The sequence below is a fragment of the Moschus berezovskii genome, chromosome 7, assembly GCF_049115385.1.
Source record: "Moschus berezovskii isolate FMDL1 chromosome 7, NW_MosBer_1.0, whole genome shotgun sequence".
Lineage (NCBI taxonomy): Eukaryota > Metazoa > Chordata > Mammalia > Artiodactyla > Moschidae > Moschus > Moschus berezovskii.
The window spans coordinates 4390865-4412900 of record NC_142466.1 but is presented as its reverse complement, the minus strand read 5'-3'; the positions used below and the strand labels follow the sequence as shown (position 1 = coordinate 4412900).

The 22036-nt window shown below is 38.6% G+C and overlaps 1 pseudogene; it reads left to right on the top strand.

Annotated features, from left to right (window-relative positions):
* The first annotated feature begins 1478 nt into the window (after window positions 1-1478).
* On the top strand, window positions 1479-21945 carry LOC129557405 (olfactory receptor 4C13-like; annotated as a pseudogene).
* The last annotated feature ends 91 nt before the right edge of the window (window positions 21946-22036 follow it).

The following is a 22036-nucleotide window of genomic DNA, read 5'->3' as shown; positions in this document are numbered from 1 at the left end:
TCAACAGAAACTCTTCAGGCCAGGAGGGAGTGGCAAGACATACTTAAAGTGATGAAAGAAAGTAACCTACAGCCCAGATTACTATACCCAGCAAGAATCTCATTCAAATATGAAGGAGAAATCAAAAGCTTTACAGACAAGCAAAAGCTGAGAGAATTCAGCATCACCAAACCAGCTCTCCAACAAATACTAAAGGATCTTCTCTAGACAGGAAACACAGAAAGGGCTTCCTATCAAACATTTTCTTCAGTTTCTCATAAACAGAGCAGGAGAAAAAGAACACTTGATTTTCTCCTATGTTTATGGTTTCAGGATGCAGACATATTTTAGTCATGGCAAATGGCAACTTACAAAGCATTTACTAATAGATTCAGACACTGCAGACATCATGCTAAATACTATGTGTTCAGTCATCAGAGACACCAGTGACTTACACACATGACCTAAACTCCCTAATTATTATCAGTTCAGTTCAGTTCAGTTCAGTCGCTCAGTCGTGTCCGACTCTCCGCGACCCCATGAATCACAGCACGCCAGGCCTCCCTGTCCATCACCAACTCCCGGAGTACACTCAAACTCATGTCCACAGAGTCGGTGATGCCATCCAGCCATCTCATTCTCCGTCGTCCCCTTCTCCTCCCGCCCCCAACCTTTCCCAGCATCAGAGTCTTTTCCAATGAGTCAACTCGTCGCATGAGGTGGCCAAAGTATTGGAGTTTCAGCTTTAGCATCAGTCCCTCCAATGAACATCCAGGATTGATCTCCTTTAGAATGGACTGGTTGGATCTCCTTGCAGTATAAGGGACTCTCAAGATATTTATTAATAGTGTCTTTCCTTCCACATATAGAGCTGAGGGTTCAAGTGTGAATTGTCATGGAGAAGGAAAAAGTCTTACCTCTTTGAGGCAATTCTAAACTTATAAGGTTTATTCACTAAGTTGTGTCTGACTCTTGCAACCCCATAGACTGTAGCCGGCCAGGTTCTTCTGTCCATGGGATTTTCTAGGAAAGAATACTGGAATAGGTTTCCATTTACTGCTCCAAAAATTATAAGATATAGCTGAAAATTGCAATTTGTAATCTCATAGACAAAAAGGAGGCCTCAAAAGCTTGGGCTGTAAAGATGACTTTGCAGAGTCAAATGGAGCTGGAATCAGAATTAGACCCCAGATCTCATGTAGATAACCCAGTATTTTCTTAGTAAATTACACACCAAATATTGCCCTATAGCAATTTTTCAGGTGACTGATACTATGTGTCTGAAGAGATAGAAAGCATCACAGAGAAAGTAAAAAATATATGAAACAAGGGCAGAAGAAAAGTGCCAAGGACAAGCTCAATAGTTACAGTGGCTGAAGTTGTTTTTTTTTTTTTTTTTCTAAGAAATTCAGGCTAAATTATTTCCTGATTTATAAGTATCATTCTTTATTCTTTATAGGTAATCCAGTTCCCAGGAAGGTGTTACTTCCTATATAGATGTCTCAATGCCTCCCAGCAATGTGACTGAATTTGTTCTCTTGGGATTCACACAGAATCCACAATTGCAGAGAATTCTCTTCATTGTCTTTGTGTTCATTTTCCAATTTACCATGCTGGCCAATCTGTTTATTATCATCACCATCTCCCTCAGCCCCACACTTTCTGCCCCCATGTACTTCTTTCTCACTCACTTGTCCTTCATAGATGCCTCTTTCACCTCTGTCACCATCCCCAAAATGATCACTGACCTGCTGCACCAGAGGAGAGCCATCTCCTGGGGTGGCTGCCTGACTCAGCTCCTTGTGGAGCAATTCCTGAGAGCATCAGAGGTGAACGTGCTCACTGCCATGGCCTGTGACCACCACGTGGCCATTTGCAAGCCTATGCCACACACGCCCATCACGCGACAGGGGCTCTGCCAGCTCCTGGTGGTGGTGGTGGTGGCCTTGGCCGGGGGGACCCTGCACGCCACCGTGCAGATTATTTTCATAGAAGATTTGACCTTCTGTGGTCCCCATGTCATTGACCATTTCATGTGTGATTTCTTCTCACTATTTGAACTTGTCTGCCACAACACATATTACCTGTAATTGTGGTGGCAGCTAACAGTGGGGCCATGTGCTTGCTCATTTATTTCCTGCTCCTCATCTCCTACACGTGATCCTGAGCTCCCTGAAATCCCATGGCTCTGATGGACGGCGCAGAGCCCTCTCTAATTGTGGCTCCCACTTTACAGTAGTGGTGCTTTTTTTCTGCCTTCTGTGTTCACCTACACAGGTCCTGTGGCCATTCACCCTGTGGAAAAGTGGGTGACTATGTTCTCTGCAATCCTCACTCACATGTTAAATCCTATCATTTCAGTTCAGTTCATTCGCTCAGTCATGTCCGACTCTCCACGACCGCATGAATCACATCATGCCAGGCCTCCCTGTCCATCACCAACTGCCGGAGTTCACTCAAACTCATGTCCACAGAGTCGGTGATGTCATCCAGCCATCTCATTCTCTGTCGTCCCCTTCTCCTCCCGCCCCCAACATTTCCCAGCATCAGACTCTTTTCCAGTGAGTCAACTCGTCGCATGAGGTGGCCAAAGTATTGCAGTTTCAGCTTTAGCATCAGTCCTTCCAATGAACACCCAGGATTGATCTCCTTAGAATGGACTGGTTGGATTTCCTTGCAGTCCAAGGGACTCTCAAGAGTCTTCTCCAGCACCACAGTTTAAAAGCATCAATTCCTCAACGATCAGCTTTCTTCACAGTCCAACACTCACATCCATACATGACAATGGGAAAAAACATAGCCTTGACTAGACGGACCTTGGTTGGCAAAGTAATGTCTCTGCTTTTTAATATACTATCAAGGTTGGTCATAACTTTCCTTCCAAGGAGTAAGTGTCTCTTAATTTCATGGCTGCAATCAGCATCTGCAGTGATTTTGGAGCCCAAAAAAATAAAGTCTGACACTGTTTCCACTGTTTTTCCATCTATTTCCCATGAAGTGATGGGACCAGATGCCATGATCTTTGTTTTCTGAATGTTGAGCTTCAAGCCAACCTTTTCACTCTCCTCTTTCACTTTCATCAAGAGGCTTTTGAGTTCCTCTTCACTTTCTGCCATAAGGGTGGTGTCATCCGCATATCTGAGGCTATTGATATTTCTCCCAGTCATCGTGATTCCAGCTTGTGCTTCTTCCAGCCCAGCGTTCCTCATGATGTACTCTGCATATAAGTTAAATAAGCAAGGTGACAATATACAGCCTTGACGTACTCCTTTTCCTATTTGGAAACACCATATCTGTGACTATATGGACATTTGCTTGCAAAGTGACATCTTTGCTTTTTAATATACTGTAGATCTGTCATAGCTTTCCTTCCAAGGAGCAATTGCCTTTTAATTTCATGGCTTTAGTCAAGTTCTGCAGTAAATCAATCTGATTGCAATATTGACCATATGGTGATGTCCATATGGAGAGTCATCTCATGGGTTGTTTAAATGGGTGCTTGCTATGACCACTGTGTTTCCTTGACAAAATTCTGTTAGTCTTTGCCCTTTTTCATTTTTTACTCCAAGACCAAACTTGCCTGCTATTCTGAATATCTCTTGACTTTCTACTTTTGTGTTCCAAACCCCTATGATAAAAAGGACATCTTTTTTGGTATTGTATCTAGAAGGTCTTGTAGGTCTTCACAGAACCAATCAACTTCAGTTTCTTCAGCATCAGTAGGTGGGACATAGACTTGCACTACACTGATGTTGAATGGTTTGCCTTGAAAGCAAACTGAGATGATTCTGTTGTTTTAGAGAATGCCTAAATTCTGCATCTCTTGGTCTTTTGCTAACTCTGAGGGCGACTCCATTTCTTCTAAGGGATTCTTGTCCACAGTAGCAGATACAATGGCCATCTCAATTAAATTCAAGTCCCTTTTAGTTCACTGATTTCTAAGATGTCTATGTTCAATCTTGCCATCTCCTGCTTGACCACATCCAATTTACCTGATCCATGGACCTAAAATTCCAGGTTTCTATGCAATATTTTCGCTTACAGCATCAGACTTTACTGGATGCATCCACAATTAAGTATCATTCCAGGTTTGGCCCAGTCGCTTCATTCTTCCTGAAGCTATTAGTAATTGCCCTCTGTGCTTCCCTGGTAGCATATTGGGTACCTTCTGGCTGGGGGGCTCATCTTCTAGTGTCATATCTTTTTGCCTTTGCATACTGTTCATGGGGTTCCCCTGGTAGGAATACTGGAGTGGGCTGCCATTTCTTCCTCCAGTGGACCATATTTTGTCAGAACTCTTCACTATGATCCATATGTTTTGGGTGGCCCTGTAAGGCAAGGCTAATAGCTTCATTGAGTTGTGCAAACTGCTTTGTCAAGATAAGGTTGTGATCCATGAAGGGTCTGAATATGACTATAACTACTTTATTAAACTGTCACTGTCTCTGTTGTGAACTCTATTATACAAATATTATACGCATGCAAGAGGAAACTTTCATATGATATTCAGTTCATTTCATTTCAGTTCAGTCGCTCAGTTGTGTACGACTCTTTGTGACCCCATGAATCACAGCACACCAGGCCTCCCTGTTGGATATTACCCTGATTTATTAATTACAGTGTCCTCAGACATAGCATATTTTGTGTATTCAAATAGGTAGTATTATCCAATTTAATTATTGGATAAATATTTAATCACCATATCTGAATTGGTGATAAATTTATATATATAGGCCAAACATCAAGGCAGAATACATTCAGTTCAGTTCAGTTCGGTCGCTCAGTCATGTCCGACTCTTTGCGACCCCATGAATCACAGCATGCCAGGCCTCCCTGTCCATCACCAACTCCCGGAGTCCACTCAAACTCATGTCCATCGAGTTGGTGATGCCATCCAGCCATCTCATTCTCTGTCGTCCCCTTCTCCTCCCGTCCCCAATCCTTTCCAACATCAGAGTCTTTTCCAGTGAGTCAACTCTTCGCATGAGGTGGCCAAAGTATTGGAGTTTCAGCTTCAGCATTAAATACTAACTAAAAAGAAAGAAGAACTTGCAATGACAAATAGAAAAATATATGATAAATTCATCTTTGCTGAAGCAAAACAACTGGTCTGGTACTTTGTTCTTAACTGTAAATAGTCTGAAAATATTTATAAAATGTTTTTCTTCTATCACTGTTACATCTTCAGTTCAGTCACTCAGTCATGTTCAACTCTTTGTGACCCCATGGACTGCAGCACACTTGTCTTTCCTGTCCAACACCAACTCCCAGAGCCTACTCAAACTCATGTCCAGTGAGTCAGTGATTCCATCCAATCATCTCATCACAACTTACAGAACTTAATCTGTGATATGATTTAGTAATATTTCTACACAAAGGATGAGATGGTTGGATGCCATTATGGACTCAATGGACATGAGTGTGAGCAAGTTCTGGGAGATGGTGAAGGGCAGGGAAGCCTGGCACACTGCAGTCCATGGGGTCACAAAGAGTCAGACATGACTGACAGACTGAACAGAACTGAAACTGGGGATTATTGAGGGAGTCTTTGCATGCACAGGTCACAAAGAGTCAGACATGACTGAGTGACTGAACAATAACATAATTTGTAAATTTAGTGGAAAAATCCTGGTGTACTTAATTGATCAAGAATCAGTTTTTGACAGATTTTGGTTCTAAGATTTAGTGATACAAATAGTTAGAAGTGGATACAATGTACAGTCATCTTCAATTCTATTGGGGCAAAAAGATGATACCTTTTTAAGAAATGCTATAAAATTAGAGGTAGGTCCTTTATTAGCCTTAAAGCAATGCATGAAATAAAGAAATAAAACACAATAATGTCTCCCCAAATTTCAAGTCATCTAGTCTGGCCACACCAACATGACAGAATGAGAAGAACTAAGCAACTGAACGGTATTTTCTATTTTGGAGTTAGTTAGAAAAGTAGTTAATAAAATAAATTTCCCTGGGGAATGGCTAGTTGCTATCTTCCTTTTTTTTATTTTTTTTTTATTTCTAAAAAAGAATTTTATTAAAAAAGCACAAATGCAAAGAAATGAACAGAGGAAAATTTATGCGTCGAACCTGGACTGGTCACTTATGATAATATACATGCTACAATTCCATTCTCCCCAATCATTCCACCTTCACCCTCTCCCACAGAGTCCCAAAGACTGTTCTAAATGCCTATGTCTCTTTTGCAGTCTCTTATACAGGGTTCAGGTTACCATTTTTCTAAATTCCATATATATGCATTAATATACGGTATTGATGTTCTTCTTTCTGGCTTACTTCACTCTGTATAATTGGCTCCAATTTCATCCACCTCATTAAAACTGATTCAAATGCATTTTTTTTGATGGCTGAGAAATACTCCATTGTGTATATGTACCAAAGCTTTCTTATCCATTCATCTGCAGATGGACATCTAGGTTGCTTCCATGTCCTGGCTATTATAAACAGTGCTGCAATGAACATTGGAGTACATGTGTCTCTTTCAATTCTGGTTTCCTCGGTGTGTATGCCCAGGAGTGCGATCGCTGGATCATATGGCAGTTCTATTTCCAGTTTTCTGAGGAATCTCCACACTGTTCTCCATAGTGGCTGTACTAGTTTGCATTCCCACCAACAGTGTAAGAGGGTTCCCTTCTCTCCACACCCTCTCCAGCACTTATTGCATGTAGACTTTTGGATAGCAGCCATTCTGACTGGTGTGAAATGGTATCTCATTGTGGTTTTGATTTGCATTTCTCTGATGATGAGGGATGTTGAGCATTTTTTCATGTGTTTATTAGCCATCTTTATGTCTTCTTTGGAGAAATGTCTGTTTAGTTCTTTGGCCCATTTTTTGATAGGGTCACTTAGTTTTCTGGAATTAAGCTGCAGGAGCTGCTTATATAATTTGGAGATTAATCCTTTATCAGTTGCTTCATTTGCTATTATTTTCTCCCATTCTGAAGGCTGTCTTCTCACCTTGCTTAGAGTTTCCTTTGCTGTGCAGAAGCTTTTGATTTTAATTAGGTCCCATTTGTTTATTTTTGCTTTTATTTCCAATATTCTGGGAGGTGGGTCTTGGAGGATCCTGCTGTGATTTATTTCGGAGAGTGTTTTGCCTACGTTCTCCTCTAGGAGTTTTATAGTTTATGGTCTTACATTTAGATCTTTAATCCATTTTGAGTTTATTTTGGTGTATGGTGTTAGGAAGTGTTCTAGTTTCATTCTTTTACAAGTGGCTGACCAGTTTTCCCAGCACCACTTGTTAAAGAGACTGTCTTTTCTCCATTTTATATTCTTGCCTCCTTTGTCGAAGATAAGGTGTCCATAGGAGCGTGGGTTTATCTCTGGGCTTTCTATTTTGTTCCATTGATCTATATTTCTGTCTTTATGCCAGTACCATACTGTCTTGATGACTGTGGCTTTGTAATAGAGCCTGAAGTCTGGCAGATTAATTCCCCCAGTTCCATTCTTCTTCCTCAAGATTGCTTTGGCTATTCGAGGTTTTTTGTATTTCCATACAAATTGTGAGATTATTTGTTCTAGTTCTGTGAAAAATATTGTTGGTAGCTTGATAGGGATTGCATTGAATGTATAAATTACTTTGGGTAGTATACTCATTCTTACAATATTTATTCTTCCAATCCACTAACACGGTATATTTCTCCATCTATTCGTGTCCTCTTTGATTACTTTCACTAGTGTTTTATAGTTTTCTATGTACAAGTCTTTTGTTTCCTTAGGTAGATATATTCCTAAGTATTTAATTGTTTTCATTGCAACAGTGAATGGAATAGTTTCCTTAATTTCTCTTTCTATTTTCTCATTATTAGTGTATAGGAATGCAAGGGATTTCTGTGTGTTGATTTTATATCCTGCAACTTTGCTGTAATCATTGATTAGCTCTAGTAGTTTTCTGGTAGAGTCTTTAGGGTTTTCTGTGTAGAGGATCATGTCATCAGCGAACAGTGAAAGATTTACTTCTTCTTTTCCAATTTGTATACCTTTTATGTCTTTTTCTGCTCTGATTGCTGTGGCCAAAACTTCCAGAACTATGTTGAATAGTAGTGGTAAGAGTGGGCACCCTTGTCTTGTTCCTGACTTTAGGGGAAATGCTTTCAGTTTTTCACCATTGAGGATAATGTTTGCTGTGGGTTTGTCATATATAGCTTTTATTATGTTGAGATATGTCCCTTCAATTCCCACTTTCTGGAGAGTTTTTATCAAAAATGGATGTTGAATTTTGTCGAAGGCTTTCTCTGCATCTATTGAGATAATCATATGATTTTTATTTTTCAGTTTGTTAATGTGGTGTATTACGTTGATTGATTTGCGTATATTGAAGAATCCTTGCATTCCTGGGATAAAGCCCACTTGGTCATGATGTATGATCTTCTTAATGTGTTGTTGGATTCTGATTGCTAGAATTTTGTTAAGGATTTTTGCATCTATGTTCATCAGTGATATTGGCCTATAGTTTTCTTTTTTTGTGGGGTCTTTACCAGGTTTTGGGATTAGGGTGATGGTGGCCTCATAGAATGAGTTTGGAAGTTTCCCTTCCTCAGCTATTTTCTGGAAGAGTTTGAGTAGAATAGGTGTTAGCTCTTCTCTAAATTTTTGGTAGAATTCAGCTGTGAAGCCGTCTGGACCTGGGCTTTTGTTTGCTGGGAGATTTTTGATTACAGTTTCAATTTCCGTGCTTGTGATGGGTTTGTTCAGATTTTCTATTTCTTCCTGGTTCAGTTTTGGAAAGTTGTACTTTTCTAGGAATTTGTCCATTTCTTCCAGGTTATTCATTTTATTGCCATATAATTGCTGATAGTATTCTCTAATAATCCTTTGTATTTCTGTGTTGTCAGTTGTGATCTCTCCATTTTCATTTCTAATTTTATTGATTTGGTTCTTCTCCCTTTGTTTCTTGATGAGTCTGGCTAGTGGTTTGTCAATTTTATTCACCTTCTCAAAGAACCAGCTTTTGGCTTTGTTGATTTTTGCTATGGTCTCTTTTGTTTCTTTTGCATTTATCTCTGCCCTAATTTTTATGATTTCTTTCCTTCTACTGACCCTGGGGTTCTTCATTTCTTCCTTTTCTAGTTGCTTTAGATGTAGAGTTAGGTAATTTAGTTGACTTTTTTCTTGTTTCTTGAGGTATGCCTGTATTGTTATGAACTTCCCCCTTAGCACTGCTTTTACAGTGTCCCAGAGGTTTTGGGTTGTTGTGTTTTCATTTTCATTCATTTCTATGCATATTTTGATGTCTCTTTTGATTTCTTCTATAATTAGTTCATTATTCAGCAGCGTGTTGTTCAGTCTCCATATGTTGGCACTTTTAACAGTTATTCTCCTGTAATTGAGATCTAATCTTACTGCATTGTGGTCAGAAAAGATGCTTGGAATGATTTCAATTTTTTTGAATTTACCAAGGCTAGATTTATGTCCCAGGATGTGATCTATCCTGGAAAAGGTTCCGTGTGCGCTTGAGAAAAAGGTGAAATTCATTGTTTTGGGGTGAAATGTCCTATAGATATCTATTAGGTCTAACTCTTCTATTATATCATTTAAAGATTGTGTTTCCTTGTTAATTTTCTGTTTAGTTGATCTATCCATAGATGTAAGTGGGGTGTTAAAATCTCCCACTATTATTGTGTTATTGTTAATTTCCCCTTTCATACTTGTTAGTAATTGTCTTACATATTGCGGTGCTCCTATGTTAGGTGCATAAATATTTATAATTGTTATATCTTCTTCTTGGATTGATCCTTTGATCATTATGTAGTTTCCTTCTTTGTCTCTTTTCACAGCCTTTGTTTTAAAGTCTATTTTATCTGATATGAGTATTGCTACTCCTGCTTTCTTTTGGTCTCTATTTGCATGGACTATCTTTTTCCAGCCCTTCACTTTCAGTCTGTATGTGTCCCTCGTTTTGAGGTGGGTCTCTTGTAGACAACATATATGGGGGTTTTGTTTTTTTATCCATTCAGCCAGCCTTTGTCTTTTGGTTGGGGCATTCAACCCATTTACGTTTAAGGTAATTATTGAAAAGTAGGATCCCGTAGCCATTTTCTTTATTGCTTTGGGTTCAAGTTTATACACTCTTTGTGTGATTCCTGTCTATAGAAGATCCTTTAGCATTTGTTGGAGAGCTGGTTTGGTGATGCTGAATTCCCTCAGCTTTTGCTTGTCTGTAAAGCTTTTGATTTCTCCTTCATATTTGAATGAGATCCTTGCTGGGTATAGTAATCTGGGCTGTAGGTTATTTTCTTTCATCACTTTAAGTATATCTTGCCACTCCCTTCTGGCCTGAAGAGTTTCTATTGAAAGATCAGCTGTTATCCTTATGGGAATCCCCTTGTGTGTTATTTGCTGCTTTTCCCTTGCTGCTTTTAATATTTGTTCTTTGTGTTTGATCTTTGTTAATTTGATTAATATGTGTCTTGGAGTATTTCGCCTTGGGTTTATCCTGTTGGGGACTCTCTGGATTTCTTGGACTTGGGTGATTATTTCTTTCCCTATTTTAGGGAAGTTTTCAACTATTATCTCCTCAAGTAGTCTCTCATGGTCTTTCTTTTTGTCTTCTTCTTCTGGGACTCCTATGATTCGAATGTTGGAGCGTTTAACATTGTCCCAGAGGTCTCTAATATTGTCCTCATTTCTTTTAATTCGTTTTTCTTTTTTCCGCTCTGTTTCATTTATTTCTACAATTCTATCTTCTAGTTCGCTTATCCTGTCTTCTGCCTCTGTTATTCTACTGTTTGTTCCCTCCAGAGTGTTTCTGATCTCATCTATTGCATTATTCATTGTATATTGACTCTTTTTTATTTCCTCTAAGTCCTTATTAAATCTTTCTTCCATCTTCTCAATCCTTTTCTCCAGGTTATTTATCTGTAACTCCATTTTACTTTCAAGATTTTGAATCATTTTCACCATCAAAATTCGAAATTCTTTATCAGGTAGATTCCCTGTATCTTCTTCTTTTGTTTGTGTTGGTGGGCAATTATCTTGTTCCTTTACTTGCTGGGTATTTCTCTGCCTCTTCATCTTGCTTATATTGCTTTGCTTGGGGTGTCCTTTCCCTCTTCTTGCAGTTTGTGGAGTTCTCTTTATTATGTAGTTTCTTTGCTGTGTGTGGGGTTGGACAGGTGACTTGTCCAGGTTCTCTGGTTAGGGAAGCATGTGTCAGTGTTCTGGTGGGTGGAGCTGGATTTCTTCTCTTTCCTTTAGAAGACAATGGGCTACTTTTCTGGGAGCCTGATGTCCTCTGCCAGTATTCAGAAGTTGTTTTGTGGACTTTACTCCGCGTTCAAATGTTCTTCTGATGAATTTGTGGGGAAGAAAGTGGTCTTGCCGTCTTGTTCCTTCCTCCCCAGAACACTGGATTCTTATATTCCACTTGGTCGTGGAGTATCTCTTCCCAGCTGCTCCAGCAAGGCGCAGCCGCTGCACCTTACCTTGGACGAGGGGTATCTCCTCAAGGCCGCCCCTCCTGCTTTGAATGTGGATCAGCTCCTACCGGCCCTCCGGTGCCCAAGCAGCCACAGCCTCCTGGACGTGGTACAGCTCCTCTCGGCCACCGCCCTAACCCTGAGCGCGGGGCAGCTCCTCTCTGCCACGATTCTGCACGTGGTCGGTTGCGCCGGGAGCCGGGCGTCTCTCGCGTCTGCGCCGCCGGGAGCCGGGCGTCTCTCGCGTCTGCGCCGCCGGGAGCCGGGCGTCTCTCGCGTCTGCGCCGCCGGGAGCCGGGCGTCTCTCGTGTCTCCTATTTTTCTTTCAATTTTTATCAGCTTCTACCAGATTTCCTTTGCTTGTGAGGCTTTTGTCTTTGATGTGTCAAGATTCACACTGGTGGGGGAGGAGAGCGCTGAAGCTAGTTGCTATCTTCCTAGGTAAACATAGGGTTTGCTGGTTTTTTTTTTTTTTATTATTACCCTAACATGGTGAACATTTGATTCTTTGCTAGCACTGTTAAATTTCATTTACACAATCTACAGTGTAAATAATAACAGTTTTCTGAATAATCAAAGACTCCATGGAGAAAATGGAGACACAGTTAAATGAAATAAAATATTTTTACAAGTAATAGTTCAATCTGTCACAGTTCCTTGTCTTCCTGGATAGAAGATGAATTCTGAGTAACTTAAAAAGTCTTCAGTCACACTGAAGCCTCCACATCACATCCCATCAAACCTCCAGATGGTGACAAAAACACCTGATATTGGGAACTGGGCTTCACAACTGTGTAACTTTATTATGTAAGAAATGAAAGTGTTTTGAAATAACTAAAGCTTTGATTCCAATTCTGATTTTATCATTTAACTTGTTTGACTTTTGGGAAATCAATGAGATGGGGTAAGCCTCGGTTTCTTTGAGTAAAAAAAAAAAAAAAGGAAATTTCTGTCTTATTACAGTAAATGTTGAAAATGATACATTAAACTGTAGCACTGGAAAGATAAAATCAGAGCAAGATTGAAAGAGAATCAATCGTTTGGGCTGCTTCAGGATAGCAAATTGTTAGAGGACAGAACAAAAGTAGACATGACTCTCAGGAGACTGCTTCAGAGGCTAGGATGGAGTTGGGGCAAGAATGATCAAATCAGGGATACATTCTGAAAGTAGAGACAACAGGATTTGTCAAAGGCATGAAAAAGTCATAGGGAATCAATAAGGGAGTGAAGAACACTGTGAGATTATTGTCTGAGCAAAGGCATTAAAGTGGATACCACTTAACAAGATAGGGTACACTTTTATATTGTGAAATTTTCAAATTATGCATTATATATACTACACTGATATTCAAATGCAGTTTTCTAAAACTGGAGATATGGTATACAAAAATTTGAAAATAAGGGTAGATGTCAGAGCTAGAAACTCAGCATTTGATAGCCTCCTCGCATTCATAGGTCAGGAAATGGGAACATCCAAGTAAAGAGCCACTAAAAGACATCTCCGTGATTTTTTATACAAGTCAATGATCTTCTATTCACAGTATGATCTATTCACGCTTGATGTGTAAACTCTTTAGTGCTTCAATAATTTTCCCTTTGTGACCTCATAATGGTGCATATTTCCATAGAATTCCCTTTTCATTCCCTTTTCAAACTCCCTTGGTAGTTTGTCGATATTTTTATAATAGCTGTTTTTCTACTGGACTGGAATTTTTTGATGCATCTTTACATGTTATATCACTGGGGATAGGGAATAAACCTTTTTAAACTTGGTCATCACAATGTATGTGCACATTGGACATAAACTGGTACACTATACTCATGGTTTGTGCTTCCCAGTTGGGGCTAGTAGTAAAGAGCCTACCCACCAATGTAGGAGACAAGAGTCACAAGTGTAATCCTGGAGGAGAACATAACAACCCACTCCAGTATTCTTGCCTGGAGAGTCCTGTGGACAGAGGAGCCTGGTGGCTACAGTGCCAGCCATACAGGGTCATAAAGAGCTGGACAAGACTGGAACGACTTAGCACCCATACACTGTTTTAATTGATTGGATAAAGGAAAAAAATAACTTACAATACAGTAAAAATTCCCCTCTTTTCTTTTGTAACTTATCTGGTTCTAATACGTGACTTTAGCTTCTATGCAGACAAGACAGAACCAAGGAACGATGTAACTTATTTCATCCAGTTGGGCTTCACACAAAATCCGAAGGAGCAGAAAGTCTTTATTCAATTACCTGTCTAATGTCAGAAACAGAGCTAGTATTCAGATCTGCATTCTTCAAAATCCAAATTTGATACTCTTTCAACCATTTCAAAGATATCAGAGAAAATATATTTCATCAGAACCTCTTTCATATAATAGAAATTTAAAGCTTCTCTTTTGTAAATACATATTCATAAAAGTCTAAGCAGTTGTTTCTAAGACAGCTACATGATTTATTAGTATTGAGGATGATGTGGATTGTTATATAGAAAGTATATTACTATATAAGTGTTAGAATTTTGGCTGACATGTAGTTCCTTGAATTTTCAGTCCTCTTTGAAAACTACTTTCAGTTCAGTTCAGTCGCTCAGTCGTGTCCGACTCTTTGGGACCCCGTGAACCACAGCACGCCAGGCCTCCCTGTCCATCACGAACTCCTGGAGTTTACCCAAACTCATGTCCATTGAGTCGGTGATGCCATCCAACCATCTCATCCTCTGTCGTCCCCTTCTCCTCCTGCCTTCAATCTTTCCCAACATCTTTAGAAGATTATTTATAAGGAATAATAAAAAAAAAACAGATAAAAATCAATACTCCGCAGTTAACTGAAGAAAGCATTTCTAAACTAACTTAGATAACTTAGAAGGCTTTGTTGTGAATTAATTCTCTTTTCAAAAATGAAATGTGCTTCTCAAATATGAATGTGTATATATGTCACAGAAGTATGTATAGTTTCCTTTTTTGACAGAAAGGTCTAACCTCTGATTTCAAGGGTAACATTTGTTTATTTTTTATTATGTTTATTTTTATGTATTATTTTTTACTTGGGAGATTATTGCTTTACAATGTTGTGTTAACTTCTGCTCTACAACAGTGTGTGTGTGTGTATATATATATGCACTCCCTCTTAAGCCTCCCTCCCACCTCCACTTCCCACCCCTCTAGATCATCACAGAGCACTGAGCTGAGCTCCCTGTGTTCTACACCTTTCCGTTTTGTTGTTGTTCAGTTGCTGTTTTGTGCCAGAGTCTTTGCAACCCCATGGACTATAACATGCCAGGCTCTTCTGTCCTCCACTGTCTCCAAGAGTTTGCTCAAATCAGTGCCCACTGAGTCAGTGATGCTATCTACATTGCAGCCTCTGTCACCCCCTTCTCCTTTTCCCTTCAATCATTCCCAGCTTCCCACTGGCTATCTGTTTTACACATAATAGTATATTATTTAAGAAATTAATGGACTCCAGGATAGAAAAATATTCAAAATCATATTAGTAAGAATAAATGATAGAGAGTAATAAAACCACTTTTGGAAACAGGAGACGTGAGTTTTAGATTATAGTTCAGTTCAGTTCAGTTCAGTTCAGTCGCTCAGTTGTGTCCAACTCTCCGCGACCCCATGAATCACAGCACGCCAGGCCTCCCTGTCCATCACCAACTCCAGGAGTACACTCAAACTCATGTCCACAGAGTCGGTGATGCCATCCAGGCATCTCATTCTCCGTCGTCCCCTTCTCCTCCCGCCCCCAACCTTTCCCAGCATCAGAGTCGTTTCCAGTGAGTCAACTCGTCACATGAGGTGGCCAAAGTATTGCAGCTTCAGCTTTAGCATCAGTCCCTCCAATGAACATCCAGGATTGATCTCCTTTAGAATGGACTGGTTGGATCTCCTTGCAGTATAAGGGACTCTCAAGAGTCTTCTCCAACACCACAGTTCAAAAGCATCGATTCTTCGGCGATCAGCTTTCTTCACAGTCCAACTCTCACATCCATACATGACCACGGGAAAAACCAGCCTTGACTAGACGGACCTTGGTTGGCAAAGTAATGTCTCTGCTTTTTAATATACTATCAAGGTTGGTCATAACTTTCCTTCCAAGGAGCAAGCGTCTTTTAATTTCATGGCTGCAAGGCAACACTATCCTCTAGAGCCTTAAACAGCTATTTCTGTAAGCAGTGTACTTAGGTAAACTGTAAGTTGTTTCCAAGTTCTACCTTTCTACCCAAACTAGTATGTTTATTGTCATAAATATTGTTATTTTCGTTTCTATTTCAATTGGAATCAAAATTGGAAGGCTTATGAAACAGCAGCCTACCTCCTAAAACATTTCATTCCTCCTAAACAACACAGGAGATGTGCTTCTGGGATGAACATTCCTTTGGAAGGACTAATACAACATGAGCTCTCTCTTGACTCCTTTGCTATCTTGAGAACATGTTTCTCTAACTATTGAAGTTCGTGAATCTACCCATAAGAACATTTTGATATGAATCTGTTTTTTTGTTAAATTAGTTCCTAAAACTATCAAACATCAAAACAGACCTCAACTACTTTTTGATCAGCTGTGAAATGATCCATACATATTTGTTCTGCTTTCTTTCTGGTTTGCATTTCAAATGAAGAATCTATATTACTGTCTCTACAGGGTTTATTAACAACCTTAGATTTGCATTCTAGAAACAAACTTCATAGATCCAGAACTCCTCTTTGAAAATAATTTTCATGAACAACCTTCATTGTTTTACATCTAAGTCTGCTCTCTTTCCCTTTTATGCTTTTCTAAGCCTTGGGGAACTGGACTAGAAAGACTTAGGGTTTCTCAAGCAATCTCTCTACCCAGCATTGTAACTATTGAAGTCAAGGCTGGATGAACATTGAATTGGCCATGGTGAATGGATTTCAGTCTTCCATGACGTTGGGGATGGTGACAAGCATGTACTTGTCAGTACATGTTAATTATGTGATTTGACTTTCTTTGACTCCAGCGTTGAAAGAGCAAGTTCAAGATAATTTTATGATGATACTTCTGCAAAATTCATATCCCCTAGAGGTCTTTAGACAGGTTACAATCCTCACTGAAACTGTTTTGGAATCTGCTATTATAGGTACTATTGGAGAACTATAATGTTAGAGTGTCTAATCAGATTAAGTTTGGGCATGTGTTTTTAGTTTTCTTAAACGGTTTTCCTTCATGATACATGCTGCCCACAGTGATCACAATCGCTGGAGTCAATCTAGAGTTATCTACAATTTATTTTTATTCTTATTAAAGAAAACATATTTGAACATCTTGAAGTAACTGTGATTTTACATGAAAATATTTCTGAATTGAATTTATTTGCCAAATAATTTTAACATCAGTTTTATTTCTAACTGAAGTAATTAAAATGGACTTCACAATTGGTGGCAGCATAAAAGTCTCATGATACTTTAGTCATAAAAAATATAATTTAAAGATAAGGGTCCTGCCCCAGGATTCAGTTGCATGGCTTCTTATTTTCCCTTGGTAAATGCTATTTTATTTCCTTTCTTACATTTTCTTATACAAATTGTGAGTATTATTTCCTATTTTTTATATTTTGTAGATATGCTGTAGGATTAAATTTAAATGGCAAATGCATTCTAACATATTTGGGTATACTTGAACAAGTGTGACTCACTGGAAAAGACTCTGATGCTGGGAAGGATTGGGGGTGGGAGAAGAAGGGGATGACAAACAATGAGGTGGCTGGATGGCATCACCAACTCGAAGGGCATAAGTTGCGTGAACTCTGGGAGTTGGTGATGGACAGGGAGGCCTGGCGTGCTGTGATTCATGGGGTCGCAAAGAGTAGGACACGACTGAGTGACTGAACTGAACTGAACTGAACAATTGAATAATTTTCATTATTATCATGTTAGTCTAATTCCAGAACTGGAACAAGAAACGACTATTTTGAAGAAGTACAGTAAAACTTATCTAGCATGAAGTTTTAATAATCTAATAGAGTTCATAATAATCATTTAATGTACATCTGAAAGCAATATTTAGAAATTATGATTACCATGATTGGTAGATCAGTAAAAATAAAATATTATAATAACATCTAAAAATCAGATAGCTACACACTTAAGTGTTTTATTTATATGGTATCAAAAATTCAGATTCCATTTTTAAGCTCATTTACTATCAAGTATCCAAGTTTGTAAGTGGTCAACTTGGTGCTTTTCTTTTTTATTTTGTGATGATGTTTTGTTTTCATGTAGACTTAAGGATGAAGTTTAAAATTAAAGATGAATACTGTAAAAGCTCTTCTTTGATGTTCAGATGCCTTATTTGAAACAATTGGGTTGTTGGCAAGATATGCTAATGATGGAAAAATACCCCTGAGGTCAATTAGCCACAGATAAGAAACTTCCTAAACTTTGCCCACAAAGAGGCTATGTGGCAGTGTTTTTAAGGTTTATCCCAAGAAACCATGTATAAATCAACAAAGACACTTATTGCAGCTGAGCTAGTTGGCATTTTTAATCTTATAACTTAATATTTCTTTCCTAGTGAACTAGAAGCTGCCTGGGGCTTGACCATGGACCTATATCAGACATGTTCATAAGTGAGATCATTTTATGAAATTATATAATCTTAGATTCTCATATTTAAATGTATGTTGCAAATCATATGATTGTTGCTCGTTCAAACTTACCTAGAGGTAAACTCAAGTACAGTACTAACAATTTAGAAGTAAAAATATTTTGGGTTCTATTATAAATATATATTGAAATTCATTAGAATAATAATGTAATTGCTTTCAATAAAATAATTTAGAGTAACTATACAATTCAAATATGCATCCAAAATTTCCCCACTTAATATTACAACTTCATTTTCTATGACAACGCACAATTTTAAATGGAACTTTGTTAAAAACTACATATTATTCAAAGAAAGTGATTATATTTTAATTATTTTGTTCTTCACTTTTGAAGAACATTGTTTCTGATTTTCTCCATACTATTTCTAATTTTCCATAGCTCTTAATAATTGTGTTGAACATATTTATACATAATGATCTTTCTCTTTTAAAAAATATCTTACATTGGGGCTTATTCCTTGAAAAAGTACTGTGGGGACAAGGAAAAACAAGAAAAGTAATTTATATTTATTCATAGTTATTATGTTTAAATATTATTTTATTATCTTTAGAAAGATGATAACGATAACCCTGTATACGAGACAGCAAAAGAAACACAGATGTATAGAACAGTCTTTTGGACTCTGTGGGAGAGGGCGACGGTGGGATGATTTGGGAGAATCACATTGAAATATGTATATTTCAAATGTGAAACGAATCGCAAGTCCAGGTTCGATGCATGATACAGGATGCTTGGGGCTGGTGTACTGGGATGACCCAGAAGGATGATATGGGGAGAGAGGTGGGAGGGGAGTTCAAGATGTGGAACACATGTATACCCGGGGCAGATTCATGCCAATGTATGGCAAAACCAATACAATAATGTAAAGTAATTAGCCTCCAATTAAAATAAATAAATTTAAAAATAATAATAAAAAATGAAAAAATAAAAAAAGAATTTCTAAAAATATATGTATATATTACTTTATTTACACTCTAGTCTTTTTTGATCTGTTGTGGATCCTACCTCAGAATGGGGACTGACAATGAAGCTGCTGCACTTTGATTTCATATTTGTATAAAATTTTCATCTTAGATAATTAAAAATAAAGTTCTTTATTAATTTATCTTTGAAAGAGAAAGACACATTTTGTCGAATACATTTTATCATATTTATTTCTCTTCCCTTTGGCAAATTTATATCCCCAAATCTCTCACTCTATTAGTACTGCAGTGTCCTGTAACTGGATTTCCCAGTAGCACTACTGGTAAAATAGTCTACCTGTCTGTTAGTGTAGAAGACACAAGAGACCATTGGTTCAATTCCTGGGTTGGGAAGATCACCTGGAGGAGGGCATGGCAATCCACTCCAGTATTCTTGCCTGGAGAATCCCAAGGATAGAAGAACATGGCAGGCTACAGTCCATGGGGTCTCAAAGTGTCAGACATGACTGAAGCAGCTTAGCACACACTCATCCTGTAACTAGGAGTGAAGGATAATGGATGCCATAGAAAGATGGGAGAAAGCATGAGAAGGAGTAGGAAGGTCATTCATATCACAGATGGATGTGCTGCTGCTGTTTTGTAGTAAAATTTCAGGAATTAATAACACTTGATAATGAAAATTTTATGAAAATTTGTGAACAACATACACTAATATACATAGTAAAGTGAAAGTGAAGTCGCTTGGTCGTGCCCAACTCTTTGCAACCCCATGGACAGTAGCCTGCACCAGGCTCCTCCGTCCATGGGATTTTCTAGGCAAGAGTACTGTAGTGGGTTGCCGTTTCCTTCTCCAGGGAATCTTTCCAACCCAGGGATCAAACCCAGGTCTCCCGCATTGTAGAAAGATGCTTTACAGTCTGAGCCACAAGGGAAGTCCAATATATATAGAAAGTGTCCAATAAATATTTGTCAAATGAATGAACTTGAAGTAGGAACTAATAAGTAATGGATTTTATACTATAAAGAAAGCTGAGCACTGAAGAATTGAATCTTTTGAACTATGTTGTTGGAGAAGACTCTTGAGAGTTCTTTGGACTGCAAGGAGATCCAACCAATCTATCCTAAAGGAAATCAGTCCTGGATATTTATTGGAAGGATTGTTGTTGAAGCTGAAACACCAATACTCTGGCTACCTGCTGAGAGGAGCTGACTCATTTGAAAAGACCCTGATGCTGGGAAAGATTGAAGGCAGGACGAGAAGGGGACTACAGAAGATGAGATGGTTGATGGCATCACCTATGCGATGGACAGGAGTTTGAGGAAACTCTGGGAGGTGGTAATGAACAGGAAGGCCTGGCATGCTGCAGTCCATGGGGTTGCAAAGGGTCAGACACCACTGAATTAACTAAATGCTATTTGTTGTCTATATATATATATAGACATTTAGTGCATTTGACTAAATTTTCTAGCCAACTATTTCTGTTCTTCTCATTAATTTTTTTCTTATTTTTAGAACTTTGAAAAATAAAAATTTTCTTTACTTGATAGATCCTTGTGTATTGAACACCTATGCAAGAATATTTTTTATCAAGTCTACTGAAACTGTAAATTCACAGAATATGACTTTGTTAAATTGTATGTAGAAGAGGAAATGGTAGCCCATTCCATTATTCTTGCTTGGAAAATTCCATGGATGGAGGAGCCTGGTGGGCTACAGTCCATAGGATTGTAGAGTTGGACACGACTGAGCGTGCATGAGCGTGCGAGCACACACACACACACACACGGAACATAATATTGAAGGATATAAATTATCAATTTGCAAACTAATTATCTTAAAATGTCTCATAAAATGAACTTTCCAAGAGGCAATTAAATATTTCCATACTTACTCTAGATAGTGTGTCAGTTCAATTCAGTTTAGTTTCTCAGTCGTGTCTGACTCTTTGTGACCCCATGGGCTGCAACACACCAGGCTTCCCTGTCCATCACTGATTCGCAGAGTTTACACAAACTCATGTCCATTGAGTTGCTGATGCAATCCAACCATCTCATCCTCTGTTGTCCCCTTCTTCTCCCATCTTCAGTCTTTCCCAGCATCAGGGTCTTTTCAAATGAGTCAGTTCTTCGTATCAGGTGGCCAGAGTATTGGAGCTTCAACTTCAGCATCAGTACTTCCAATGAATATCCAGGACTGATTTCTTTTAGGATGGACTGATTGGATCTCCTTGCAGTCCAAGGGATTATCAAGACTCTTCTCCAACACCACAGTTCAAAAGCATCAATTCTTCAGTGCTCAGCTTTCTTTATAATCCAACTCTCACATCCATACATGACCACTAGAAAAACCACAGCTTTGACTAGACATACTTTTGTTGTCAAAGTAATGTCTCTGCCTTTTAGTATGCTATCTAGGTTGGTAATAACTTTCCTTCCAAGGAGTAAGCATCTTTTAATTTCATGGCTGCAGTCACCATCTGCAGTGATTTTGGAGCCCCCCAAAATAAATTCTGTCACTGTTTCCCCAACTATTTGCCATGAAGTGTTGGGACCAGATACATAATCTTACTTTTCTGAATGTTGAGTTTTAAACCAACTTTTTCACTCAGAAACTATCAAACTGGAATGCACCTTCCTTTCAAATGTCTATTTAATTTTCTCATAAAGTAGAGAGATTATAGATGAACAGACCCAAAGGAAGAGAACACTTGAATTTCAACTGAGATCATGATTTGGAGAAGGAGGCATATGCTGATCCTTGGAAGATGGCAATTCAGTGTCAAACACTCATCACTTAATATGTTTCAGACACTGTAGATATGATGCCATCCACTATGGTAGGGACAATGATGAAACACACCTCAATAGCTAACGTGTTTTGGTAGGTACCAGTGAGTTTTTGTCGCCAAGGACTTATGTACACTTCCCTAAACTCCCTGTTTATGACAGACAATTGTTGATCATGGTTTTTCTTTCCACAGATGTGATATTTCAAATCTAAATTTTCATGCAAGAGGAAACAATTCTTACTTGTGTGTTTCACTTCTCCGCTTATAAGACACATCTGAAAATTACACT